The sequence below is a fragment of the Lethenteron reissneri genome, chromosome 63, assembly GCF_015708825.2.
Source record: "Lethenteron reissneri isolate LAM-NWPU_2019-01 chromosome 63, ASM1570882v1, whole genome shotgun sequence".
Classification (NCBI taxonomy): Eukaryota; Metazoa; Chordata; class Hyperoartia; order Petromyzontiformes; family Petromyzontidae; genus Lethenteron; species Lethenteron reissneri.
Window position 1 is genome coordinate 5,669,035 of NC_083841.1, and position 12,898 is coordinate 5,681,932.

The window sequence follows — 12,898 nt, forward strand, 5'->3', positions numbered from 1 at the left end:
TGTGTGCGTGTGTGTTGCTTGTGTGTGCGTGTGTGGTGCGTGTGGGTGTGTGCGTGTGTGTGTGTGTGTTGTGTGTTGTGGTGTGTGCGTGTGTGTTGTGTGCGTGTGTGTGTGTTGTTTGTGGCTGTGTAGGAGGCTCTCTGAAGGACGCTCTACTCCTGTGCCAGTTGGAGGCAGTCGCCCTCCAACAACAACGGAGGGCAGAGAGGGGGCGACGCTCACAACAACGAGCGGAGCGCCGGGGCGGATAAAATTGGCACAGTAAGGGGGGTGCACAGGTGGTGCATCTACCAGTCATCTCAGCCAGTCGACCCATGGCACCTGCAGGGTCTGTCCCGTGACCTCCTGCACCTAGCCTGGCACAGTAGTGGGTACAGCTGGTGGTGCATCTACCAGTCATCTTATTCAGTCGACCCATGGCACCTGCAGGGTCTGTCCCGTGACCTCCTCCTGCACCTAGCCTGGCACAGTAGGGGGAACAGCTGTTGTGCATCTACCGGTCATCTGTCAGCCAACACGTGGCACCTGCTGGGTCTGTCCCGTGACCTCCTCCTGCACCTAGCCTGGCACAGTAGGGGGGTACAGCTGGTGGTGCATCTACCAGTCATCTCAGCCAAACCGTGGCACCTGCTGGGTCTGTCCCGTGACCTCCTCCTGCACCTAGCCTGGCACAGTAGGGGGGTACAGCTGGTGGTGCATCTACCAGTCATCTCAGCCAAACCGTGGCACCTGCTGGGTCTGTCCCGTGACCTCCTCCTGCACCTAGCCTGGCACAGTAGGGGGGTACAGCTGGTGGTGCATCTACCAGTCATCTCAGCCAAACCGTGGCACCTGCTGGGTCTGTCCCGTGACCTCCTCCTGCACCTAGCCTGGCACAGTAGGGGGAACAGCTGGTGGTGCATCTACCGGTCATCTGTCAGCCAACCCGTGGCACCTGCTGGGTCTGTCCCGTGACCTCCTCCTGCACCTAGCCTGGCACAGTAGGGGGGTACAGCTGGTGGTGCATCTACCAGTCATCTCAGTCAGCCGACCCATGGCACCTGCTGGGTCTGTCCCGTGACCTCCTGCACCTAGCCTGGCACAGCAGGGGGTACAGCTGGTGGTGCATCTACCGGTCATTTAATTCAGTCAACCCCATGGCACCTGCATGATGATGGTGATGATTGTGGTGGTGATGATGATTGTGGTGGTGATGATGATGATTGTGGTGGTGATGATGATGATTGTGGTGGTGATGATGATTGTGGTGGTGATGATGATGATGATTGTGGTGGTGATGATGATGATGATTGTTGTAGTGATGATGATGATGATTGTGGTGGTGATGATGGTGATGATTGTTGTGGTGATGATGATAATGATTGTGGTGGTGATGATGGTGATTGTTGTGGTAATGATGATGATGATTGTGGTGATGATGATGATGATGATGTTTGTATTGTTGGTGATAATAGTGGTGGCGATAATGGTCGTGGTGGTGGTGATGATGATGAGTGTGGTGGTGATGATGATGATGATTGTGGTGATGATGATGATGATTGTGGTGATGATGATGATGATGGTGGTGGTGATGATGATGATTGTGGTGGTGATGATGATTGTGGTGTTGATGATGATGATGGTGGTGATGATGATGATGATGTTTGTATTGTTGGTGATAATAATGGTGACGATAATGGTCATGGTGCTGGTGGTGGTGATGGTAGCGGTGGCGATGATCGCTCCGTTATTGGGCTCAATGATTTCCCGTCCAATCTCAACGTCACCGTTGCGTCAGCCTAACAAACAAACAAAAGAAAAACCAACTCAATCGACGAATACTGACTTCGTAATAAAATCAACGCGACGCACACAGGAGGACACGTCAATGGCACGAACATTAATCAGGGCCGTCCACAGGAGGGATGGGGGTGGGGTGGGAGGGGACCCCGGGGCAAACCCCACCGTGTGGCAGAGGTCGCAACCGGGTACCCGATACCCGTACCCTACCCGATACCCGGCTACACGTACCCGGCCGGGTACGTGTAGCCGTTTGCGACCCTGGTGCGGCCGGGTACGGGTAGGCCGTGAGTCACTGGTGAGTCACCGTTTGTCACTCATTTCCCAACGTCTTGTCTCTTCTCACAATTCAAGTTCCTAGAATCAACCCACCCGCGCCTGCAACATGGCTTCATCCCAGAGGTCGCAACCGGGTACCCGTACCCTACCCGATACCCGTACCCTACCCGATACCCGTACCCTACCCAATACCCGTATCCTACCCAATACCCGTACCCTACCCGATACCCGGCTACATGTACCCGGCCGGGTACGGATATGGGTACCCATTTGCGACCCTGGTGCGGCCGGGTACGGGTACGGGTAGGCCGTGAGTCACTGGTGAGTAGCCGTTTGTCACTCATTTCGGGTAGGGTACGGGTAGGCCGCCGGCTACCCGTACCCGGCGGGGTACGGGTTCCCGTTTGCGACCCTGGTGCGGCCGGGTACGGGTAAGGAATCAAAACCCGTTTGCGACCTCTGCCGTGTGGGACCCTCCCCCCCAAAGTGTGGGGCCCAGGGCGGTCGCCCCCTGATTCGCCGTTACTCTCGCTAGGGACCTTCTGTGCCCCATCATCGCCCATCAGTTTATCGCCCCTCCGCTCGCCATCTAATGCCCCAGCTCACAGCGACTCAATCGGCCAGGAGATAATTTCCCTGCGAGGCGCCACGGTGGCTATGAGATGTTAACTACCTCGCCCGGTGTGCAGGAGGTCGTGAGTTCGATCCCGACCCTGACGCCTGCTGCTGTATATTTGAAGTCTGCGTGTCTCTCTCTCATCATCATCACGGTGGCTATGGGATTTTGACTTCCTTGCCCAGTATGCAGGAGTCGTAGGTTCGATCCTGAGGTAGTTACCATCTCCTAGCCACCGTGATGATGATGAGAGAGAGAGACACGCAAACTCCAAATATACAGCAGCAGGCGTCAGGGTCGGGATCGAACCCACGACCTCCTGTACACCAGGCGAGGTAGTCAACATCTCATAGCCACCGTGATGATGATGATGAGAGAGAGAGACACGCAGACTCCAAATATCAGAGAATGTTTTTTGTTTGCATTCTGTGGTTAAGGCAGACATGATTCCTCGTAAAAAGGTTTCATCTTGGTGTTTTAACATCTTAACACAGCTGTTTTTTTTGCCAGAACAAAGGTGGGAAACCCGCTATTCTCACCCTTAGAGTGTATTTGTCTGCTACTCTAAATGTTCACGTGGTGATCATGATGATGACGATAAGGCACTTTCATCCCGCTATTATATTGCGATGGACAGTTTACTTCTGCAACAAGTATAACCCGTAAAAACAAAGTTTTTCACTCTAAATCCTTTATATGCGTGGCGGCTAGAGTCCTCTCGTCCTCTGGCTTGAGATGGCTGCCACCTATGGGTCAGATGATTGTCTGCAAGTATTAAACAATTGGTAATTAAATATTTAATTTGTTTTCCCTAAACAGTGTAAAATTTTGGAAATATTTTTTTACGAACATTAATTGTCTCGCACAACGAGTCTGTGTGCAAAATGTCAGCTCGATTGGATCACGGGAAGTGGGTTAAAAAACGACCGAAAGGTTTGCACGGTCGTAAGCACGCAAGCAAGCACGCAAGCAAGCAAGCACGCAAGCAAGCAAGCACGCAAGCAAGCATGCGAACTTAATATAAAGGATTTAAAAAAATAGCGCTACAACACAGCTCGTGGGCTTTACTCCGTAAAATATATTTTTTTTAAATACCCATATATATTTTTTTTTAATTAGCTACTGGAAATTTAACCCTCAGCCGTGTGGGTACTGGGAACACAGCTCGGCACTTGCAGTGAGCACAAAACAACAGCAGCAGAGCGGCGTTTGCCAATGATTGATGCCCGACTGCGTTTCCCCACCACCACCAGCACCACCACCACCACCACCACCGCCACCACCACCAGCACCACCACCACCGCCACCACCACCACCACCGCCACCACCGCCACCACCGCCACCACCGCCACCAGCACCACCACCAGCACCAGCACCACCAGCACCACCAGCACCACCAGCACCACCGCCAGCACCACCACCACCGCCACCACCGCCACCACCGCCACCACCTCCACCACCGCCACCGCCGCCACCACCGCCACCACCAGCACCACCGCCACCACCAGCACCACCGCCACCACCGCCACCACCGCCACCACCAGCCCCACCACCACCACCGCCACCACCGCCACCACCGCCACCACCACCAGCACCAGCACCACCGCCACCACCACCACCACCAGCACCACCGCCACCACCGCCACCACCGCCACCACCACAGATTTAGCCATTCACGCAGCAGCTAAAATTCACATCGGCGGAGAAAGAGGATCTGTCTACGAGGGGGTAGGAATGGAAATTTTGTGGTAAGGAGTGGGGTGGGTAGTGCTCCATTCTCGGAAACTCCATCCACCGTGGTCATTGACCCTCGTGACCCGCAGTGAATCCAGCCGCGTGCGGACTGGTCACTCCAAAACGGGGCTTCCCGCAGGACCAACTCGGCAGATTTGTAGGCAGTACGGAGCATTATTGGGTGAAGCCAGGCGCGAGATCGTGTGTCACGATGTCCAGCCCCACGTTCCCCACCCAGCCCCTCCCCCACCCAGCCCCTGCCTACCCAGCCCCTCCCTACCCAGCCCCTACCCACCCAGCCCCTCCCCACCCAGCCCCTCCCCACCCAGCCCCTCCCCACCCAGCCCCTCCCCCACCCAGCCCCTCCCCACCCAGCCCCTCCCTACCCAGCCCCTACCCACCCAGCCCCTCCCCACCCAGCCCCTCCCCACCCAGCCCCTCTCCACCCTCCCCTCTCCAAACAGCCCCACCCTCCCCACCCAGCCCCCCCTCCCCACCCTCCCCTCCCCACCCTTCCCACCCAGCACCTCTCCACCATCCCCTCCCCTCCCCACCCTCCCCTCCCCACCCAGCCCCTCCCCCACCCTCCCCACCCAGCCCCTCCCCACCCTAACCTCCCCACCCAGCCCCTCCCTCCCAAACCAGTCCCTCCCCACCCTCCCCTCCCCACCCTTCCCACCCAGCCCCTCCCCACCCTCCCCACCCAGCCCCTCCCCACCCTCCCCTCCCCCACCCAGCCCCTCCCTCCCAAACCAGCCCCTCCCCACCCTCCCCTCCCCACCCAGGGAGCGTTCAACGTTCGCTCGCTCACGTAGCCACCTCGGACCGCTGGCTGAAGACCCATCCCGCTAGAGGCAAAAAGCAAAGGTCCCCCGTATAGCCTGGAACAGACTTCTGGGGCAAGTGCTGTTAGCGAGTAGCAGCATCTATGAAGGCCGCACACGAGGGGGTGGGTGGCCAGCACCACGCCCGGCCGCCTTTGTCTCCCCAGTGGCGATGTTTTACTACACACCGCACCGGGTACTCATTTGAGGCTGAGTCGACCTAGGGGATGCCCAGGACCGTTTAAGATAATCGTCACCGGTGTTGGTCCGTGAGTGGGAATCGAACCCGGGTCGCTGGGTTCGTAGCGCTAACCGCTACAACAACAACAACAAGCGCCATTCGCCACTAAGTGCCGGTGACGTCACCACGACGACGCTTGTGCCAGGCCATGTGCACCTTGAGGCCACGTGAAGTGTCGAACGCCCGCTGGCAGGAGGTCACGGGGCAGACCCAGCAGGTGCCACGGGTTGACCGACCGAGATGACCGAGATGACTGGCTGATGCACCACCTGTGCCCCCTACTGTGCCAACTTGCTGTGCTTTAGCCACCCGGCGCTCCACTCGTTGTTGTGAGCGTCGCTCCTCCGCCCTCCGTTGTTGTTGGAGGGCGACTGCCTCCAACTGCCCAGTAGCAGCGTCCTTCACGAGCCTCCTCCACTGAGGCCGATCTTGACACCGCTGGTACCAGTCATCGGCAAGTCCACTCAGCTCCACGTCCTCCTGTACCGCTACACACACACATACAAAGACACACAAAGTATGTGTGTTAAGTAAAAAAGAAAAAACGTAAAATAAAGTTTCACAATCTCCCTTCCCGCTCGTTCCGCTGCCGTTATAAAACAAACCAAAAAAAAATCGATCTCAGTCGGCCGAGATGAATCAAAGCCACGTGGGGTCCATCCCTGGAGTTCAAGTCATCGGTTGCAGCCATGGACCTGCCCCGTGACGAGACCACGTGATCAAGGAGAGCGAGTCGATGGACTCAGCGACTCATATGGAGGCCCACAGACTCACTTAGAGACCCACAGACTCGCTTAGAGACTCAGAGACTCACGTAGAGACCCACAGTTTCACGTAGAGACCCACATAGAGACCCACAGACTCGCATAGAGACTCAGAGACTCACGTAGAGACCCACTTAGAGACCCACAGACTCACATAGAGACTCAGAGACTCACGTAGAGACCCACAGTTTCACGTAGAGACCCACTTAGAGACCCACAGACTCACATAGAGACTCAGAGACTCACGTAGAGACCCACAGTTTCACATAGAGACCCACTTAGAGACCCACAGACTCGCTTAGATACTCAGAGACTCACGTAGAGACCCACAGTTTCACGTAGAGACCCACTTAGAGACCCACAGACTCACATAGAGACTCAGAGACTCACGTAGAGACCCACAGTTTCACATAGAGACCCACTTAGAGACCCACAGACTCGCTTAGATACTCAGAGACTCACGTAGAGACCCACAGTTTCACGTAGAGACCCACTTAGAGACCCACAGACTCACATAGAGACTCAGAGACTCACGTAGAGACCCACAGTTTCACGTAGAGACCCACTTAGAGACCCACAGACTCGCTTAGATACTCAGAGACTCACGTAGAGACCCACAGTTTCACATAGAGACCCACTTAGAGACCCACAGACTCACATAGAGACTCAGAGACTCACGTAGAGACCCACAGTTTCACGTAGAGACCCACTTAGAGACCCACAGACTCACTTAGAGACTCAGAGACTCACGTAGAGACCCACAGTTTCACGTAGAGACCCACATAGAGACCCACAGACTCGCATAGAGACTCAGAGACTCACATAGAGACCCACTTAGAGACCCACAGACTCACTTAGAGACTCAGAGACTCAAGTAGAGACCCACTTAGAGACACACAGACTCACTTAGAGACTCAGAGACTCACCTAGAGACCCACTTAGAGACACACAGACTCACGTACAAACCCATTTAGAGACCCACAGACTCACATAGAGACTCAGAGACTCACATAGAGATCCACTTAGAGACCCACAGACTCACGTAGAGACTCAGAGACTCACGTAGAGAACCACTTAGAGACCCACAGACTCACTTAGAGACTCAGAGACTCACGTAGAGACTCAGAGCCTCACGTAGAGACCCACTTAGAGACACACAGACTCACATAGAGACCCACAAACTCACATAGAGACCCACTTAGAGACCCACAAACTCACATAGAGACCTACGGAGTCACATAGAGACCCACAGACTCACGAAGAGACCCACAAACTCACATAGAGACCCACAGACTCGCATATAGACTCACACAGAGACCCACAGACTCACATAGAGACGCATGACAACTCGCATAAAGACCCGCAAACTCACATAGAGAACCATAGACTCACATAGAGACCCACAGACTCACATAGAGACCCACAAACTCACAGAGACCCACAAACTCACATAAAGACCCACAGACTCACATAGAGACCCACAGACTCACATAGAGACCCACAGACTCACAGAGACCCAGAGACTCACACAGAGACCGCCTTTGTCTCCCCAGTGGCAATTTTTGCTCCAGGTACTCATTTGAGTCGACCTAGGGGAAGCCAAGGACCGGTTCAGATAATCGTCACTGGTGTTGATCATGAGCGGGAATCAAACCCGTGTCGCTGGGTTCGTAGCGCAGCGCGCTAACCGCTGCACTACCGCTCCCCACCACACACTCATACACACATACACACACACACACACCTACATACACACACATACACATACAAACACACACATATACACACACATACACACACACACACACCTACATACACACACATACACATACAAACACACACATATACACACACATACACACACACACACACACCTACATACACACACATACACATACAAACACACACATATACACACACATACACACACACACACACCTACATACACACACATACACATACAAACACACACATATACACCCACATACACACACACACACCTACATACACACACATACACATACAAACACACACATATACACACACATACACACACACACACACCTACATACACACACATACACACATATATACACACCACACATACACACATACACACACATATACACACCCACATACATACACACATATATACACACACACATACACACACATATACACACCCACATACATACACACACACATACACACACATATACACACACATACACACACACACACACCTACATACACACACATACACACATATATACACACACACATACACACATACACACACATATACACACCCACATACATACACACATATATACACACACACACACATACACACACATATACACACCCACATACATACACACACACATACACACACATATACACACCCACATACATACACACACACATACACACACATATACACACACACACCCACATACACACACACACATACACACACATACACACCCACATACAAACACACACACACACAAACACACAAACACATACACACACACACATACACAACAACAACAACCGCCATTCGCCACTAAGTGGCGGTGACGTCACCACGATGCTTGTGCCAGGCCAAGTGCACCTTGAGGCCACGTGAAGTGTCGAAAGCCCGCTGGCAGGAGGTCACGGGGCAGACCCAGGTGCCACTGGTCGACTGACCGAGATGACCGAGATGACTGGCTGATGCACCACCTGTGCCCCCTACTGTGCCAACTTGCTGTGCTTTAGCCACCCGGCGCTCCGCTCGTTGTTGTGAGCGTCGCTCCTCCGCCCTCCGTTGTTGTTGGAGGGCGACTGCCTCCAACTGCCCAGTAGCGTCCTTCACGAGCCTCCTCCACTGAGGCCGATCTTGACACCGCTGGTACCAGTCATCGGCAAGTCCACTCAGCTCCACGTCCTCCTGTACCACATCACTCCATCTCTTCTCCAGCCCGTGCCGCGCCCGTCTAGCCCCCTCGATCCGGCCGAACAAAAGCTGTTTAGGCATGCGGTGGCTGGGCATGCGGGCTACATGACCCAGCCAACGCAGCCTTGCCTGCCGGAGGAGCTCACTGATGGGACTTTGCCCACACATACACACACACATACACACACACATACACACATACACACACATACACACACATACACAAACACACCCACACATACACCCACACACACACATACACACAAACACACACACACAAACATACACACACACACATACACAAACACATATACACACACACACAAACACAATCATTCACAAACCCCCAGAAAAGGGGATGAATGACAAAGTCACCCCCAGCTCCCGCACGTGGCGACCGAGTTTGGGATCCAACCGGGTCCCCCCTCGTTGTGAGACGCGATCCGTGGTCCACTGCGCTACCACCCAGCCCCCCCCCATTCCCACCACCCCCCAGCCCCCCTCAAATGATCTAAGTTTCACAATCTCAGCACTTTCCCGTGGCCTTCCCCTCTCAACCCCCCCTACCCCCCCCCGCTGTGAAGAGTCACCAACAAAAACACAATCGGCTGTCCTCAGGTCCACGACAACTCCTCTCACACACACAGAGTGAGTGGGAGAGAGAGTGAGAGAGTGAGCGAGTGAGCGAGAGAGTGAGCGAGAGAGTGAGCGAGAGAGTGAGCGAGAGAGTGAGCGAGAGAGTGAGCGAGAGAGTGAGCGAGAGAGTGAGCGAGAGAGTGAGCGAGAGAGTGAGCGAGAGAGTGAGCGAGAGAGTGAGCGAGAGAGTGAGCGAGAGAGTGACCGAGAGAGTGATCGAGAGAGTGACCGAGAGAGTGAGCGAGAGAGTGAGCGAGAGAGTGAGCGAGAGAGTGAGCGACAGAGTGAGCGAGAGAGTGAGCGAGAGAGTGAGCGAGAGAGTGAGCGAGAGAGTGGGCGACAGAGTGAGCGAGAGAGTGGGCGACAGAGTGAGCGAGAGAGTGAGCGACAGAGTGAGCGAGAGAGTGAGCGACAGAGTGAGCGAGAGAGTGAGCGACAGAGTGAGCGAGAGAGTGAGCGAGAGAGTGACTGAGAGAGTGAGCGACAGAGTGAGCGAGAGAGTGACCGAGAGAGTGGGCGAGAGAGTGACCGAGAGAGTGAGCGAGAGAGTGAGCGAGAGAGTGACCGAGAGAGTGAGCAAGAGAGTGAGCGAGAGAGTGAGCGAGAGAGTGAGCGAGAGAGTGAGCAAGAGAGTGAGCGAGAGAGTGAGCGAGAGAGTGAGCGAGCGAGTGAGCGAGAGAGTGAGCGAGAGAGTGAGCGAGAGAGTGAGCGAGAGAGTGAGCGAGAGAGTGAGCGAGAGAGTGAGCGAGAGAGTGAGCGAGAGAGTGACCGAGAGAGTGACCGAGAGAGTGACCGAGAGAGTGAGCGAGAAAGTGACCGAGAGAGTGAGCGAGAGAGTGAGCGAGAGAGTGAGCGAGAGAGTGAGCGACAGAGTGAGCGAGAGAGTGAGCGAGAGAGTGAGCGAGAGAGTGAGCGAGAGTGACCGAGAGAGTGAGCGAGAGAGTGAGCGAGAGAGTGACCGAGAGAGTGGGCGAGAGAGTGAGCGAGAGAGTGACCGAGAGAGTGGGCGAGAGAGTGAGCGAGAGAGTGACCGAGAGAGTGAGCGAGAGAGTGAGCGAGTGAGTGACCGAGCGAGTGACCGAGAGAGTGAGCGACAGAGTGAGCGAGAGAGTGAGCGAGAGAGTGAGCGAGAGAGTGAGCGAGAGAGTGAGCGAGTGAGTGAGCGAGAGAGTGACCGAGAGAGTGAGCGACAGAGTGACCGAGCGAGTGACCGAGAGAGTGAGCGAGCGAGTGAGCGAGAGAGCGAGCGAGAGAGCGAGAGAGTGAGCGAGAGAGTGACCGAGAGAGTGAGCGAGAGAGTGAGCGAGTGAGTGACCGAGCGAGTGACCGAGTGAGTGAGCGAGAGAGTGAGCGAGCGAGTGACCGAGAGAGTGAGCGAGAGAGTGAGCGAGAGAGTGAGCGAGAGAGTGAGCGAGAGAGTGACCGAGAGAGTGAGCGAGAGAGTGAGCGAGAGAGTGAGCGAGAGAGTGAGCGAGAGAGTGACCGAGAGAGTGACCGAGAGAGTGACCGAGAGAGTGACCGAGAGAGTGACCGAGAGAGTGACCGAGAGAGTGACCGAGTGAGTGAGCGAGAGAGGTGAGCGAGCGAGTGACCGAGAGAGCGCGCGAGAGAGCGAGAGAGTGACCGAGAGAGTGACCGAGAGAGTGACCGAGAGAGTGAGCGGGAGAGTGACCGAGAGATTGAGCGAGAGAGGTGAGCGAGAGAGTGAGCGAGAGAGTGAGCGAGGGAGTGAGCGAGCGAGTGAGCGAGAGAGCGAGCGAGAGAGTGACCGAGAGAGTGACCGAGTGAGTGACCGAGAGAGTGAGCGAGAGAGTGACCGAGAGAGTGACCGAGAGAGTGACCGAGTGATGAGCGAGAGAGTGAGCGAGAGAGTGAGCGAGAGAGTGAGCGAGAGAGTGAGCGAGCGAGAGAGCGAGAGAGTGACCGAGAGTGAGCGAGAGAGTGAGCGAGAGAGTGACCGAGAGAGTGACCGAGAGAGTGAGCGAGAGAGTGACCGAGAGAGTGACCGAGTGAGTGACCGAGAGAGTGAGCGAGAGAGTGACCGAGAGAGTGACCGAGAGAGTGACCGAGAGAGTGAGCGAGAAGTGACCGAGAGAGTGACCGAGTGAGTGACCGAGAGAGTGACCGAGAGAGTGACCGAGAGAGTGACCGAGAGAGTGACCGAGAGAGTGACCGAGAGAGTGACCGAGAGAGTGACCGAGAGAGTGACCGAGAGAGTGACCGAGAGAGTGACCGAGTGAGTGAGCGAGAGAGTGAGCGAGAGAGTGAGCGAGAGAGTGAGCGAGAGAGTGAGCGAGAGAGCGAGAGAGTGACCGAGAGAGTGAGCGAGAGAGTGAGCGAGAGAGTGACCGAGAGAGTGACCGCGAGAGTGACGGAGAGTGACCGAGAGAGTGACCGAGTGAGTGACCGAGAGAGTGACCGGAGAGAGTGAGCGAGCAGACGTTACCGAGAGAGTGACCGAGAGAGTGAGCGAGAGAGTGACCGAGAGAGTAGCCGAGTGAGTGACCGAGAGAGTGACCGAGAGAGTGACCGAGAGAGTGACCGAGAGAGTGACCGAGTGAGTGACCGAGAGAGTGAGCGAGAGAGTGACCGAGAGAGTGACCGAGTGAGTGAGCGAGAGAGTGAGCGAGAGAGTGACCGAGAGAGTGCCGAGAGAGTGAGCGAGAGAGTGCCGAGAGAGTGACCGAGTGAGTGACCGAGAGAGTGAGCGAGAGAGTGACCGAGAGAGTGACCGAGAGAGTGAGCGAGAGAGCGAGCGAGAGAGTGACCGAGTGAGTGACCGAGAGAGTGAGCGAGAGAGTGACCGAGAGAGTGACCGAGAGAGTGACCGAGTGAGTGACCGAGAGAGTGAGCGAGAGAGTGACCGAGAGAGTGACCGAGTGAGTGAGCGAGAGAGTGAGCGAGAGAGTGACCGAGAGAGGGTGACCGAGTGAGTGACCGAGAGAGTGAGCGGAGAGAGTGACCGAGAGAGTGACCGAGAGAGTGAGCGAGAGAGTGACCGAGAGAGTGACCGAGAGAGTGACCGAGTGAGTGACCGAGAGAGTGAGCGAGAGAGTGACCGGAGAGTGAGTGACCGAGAGAGTG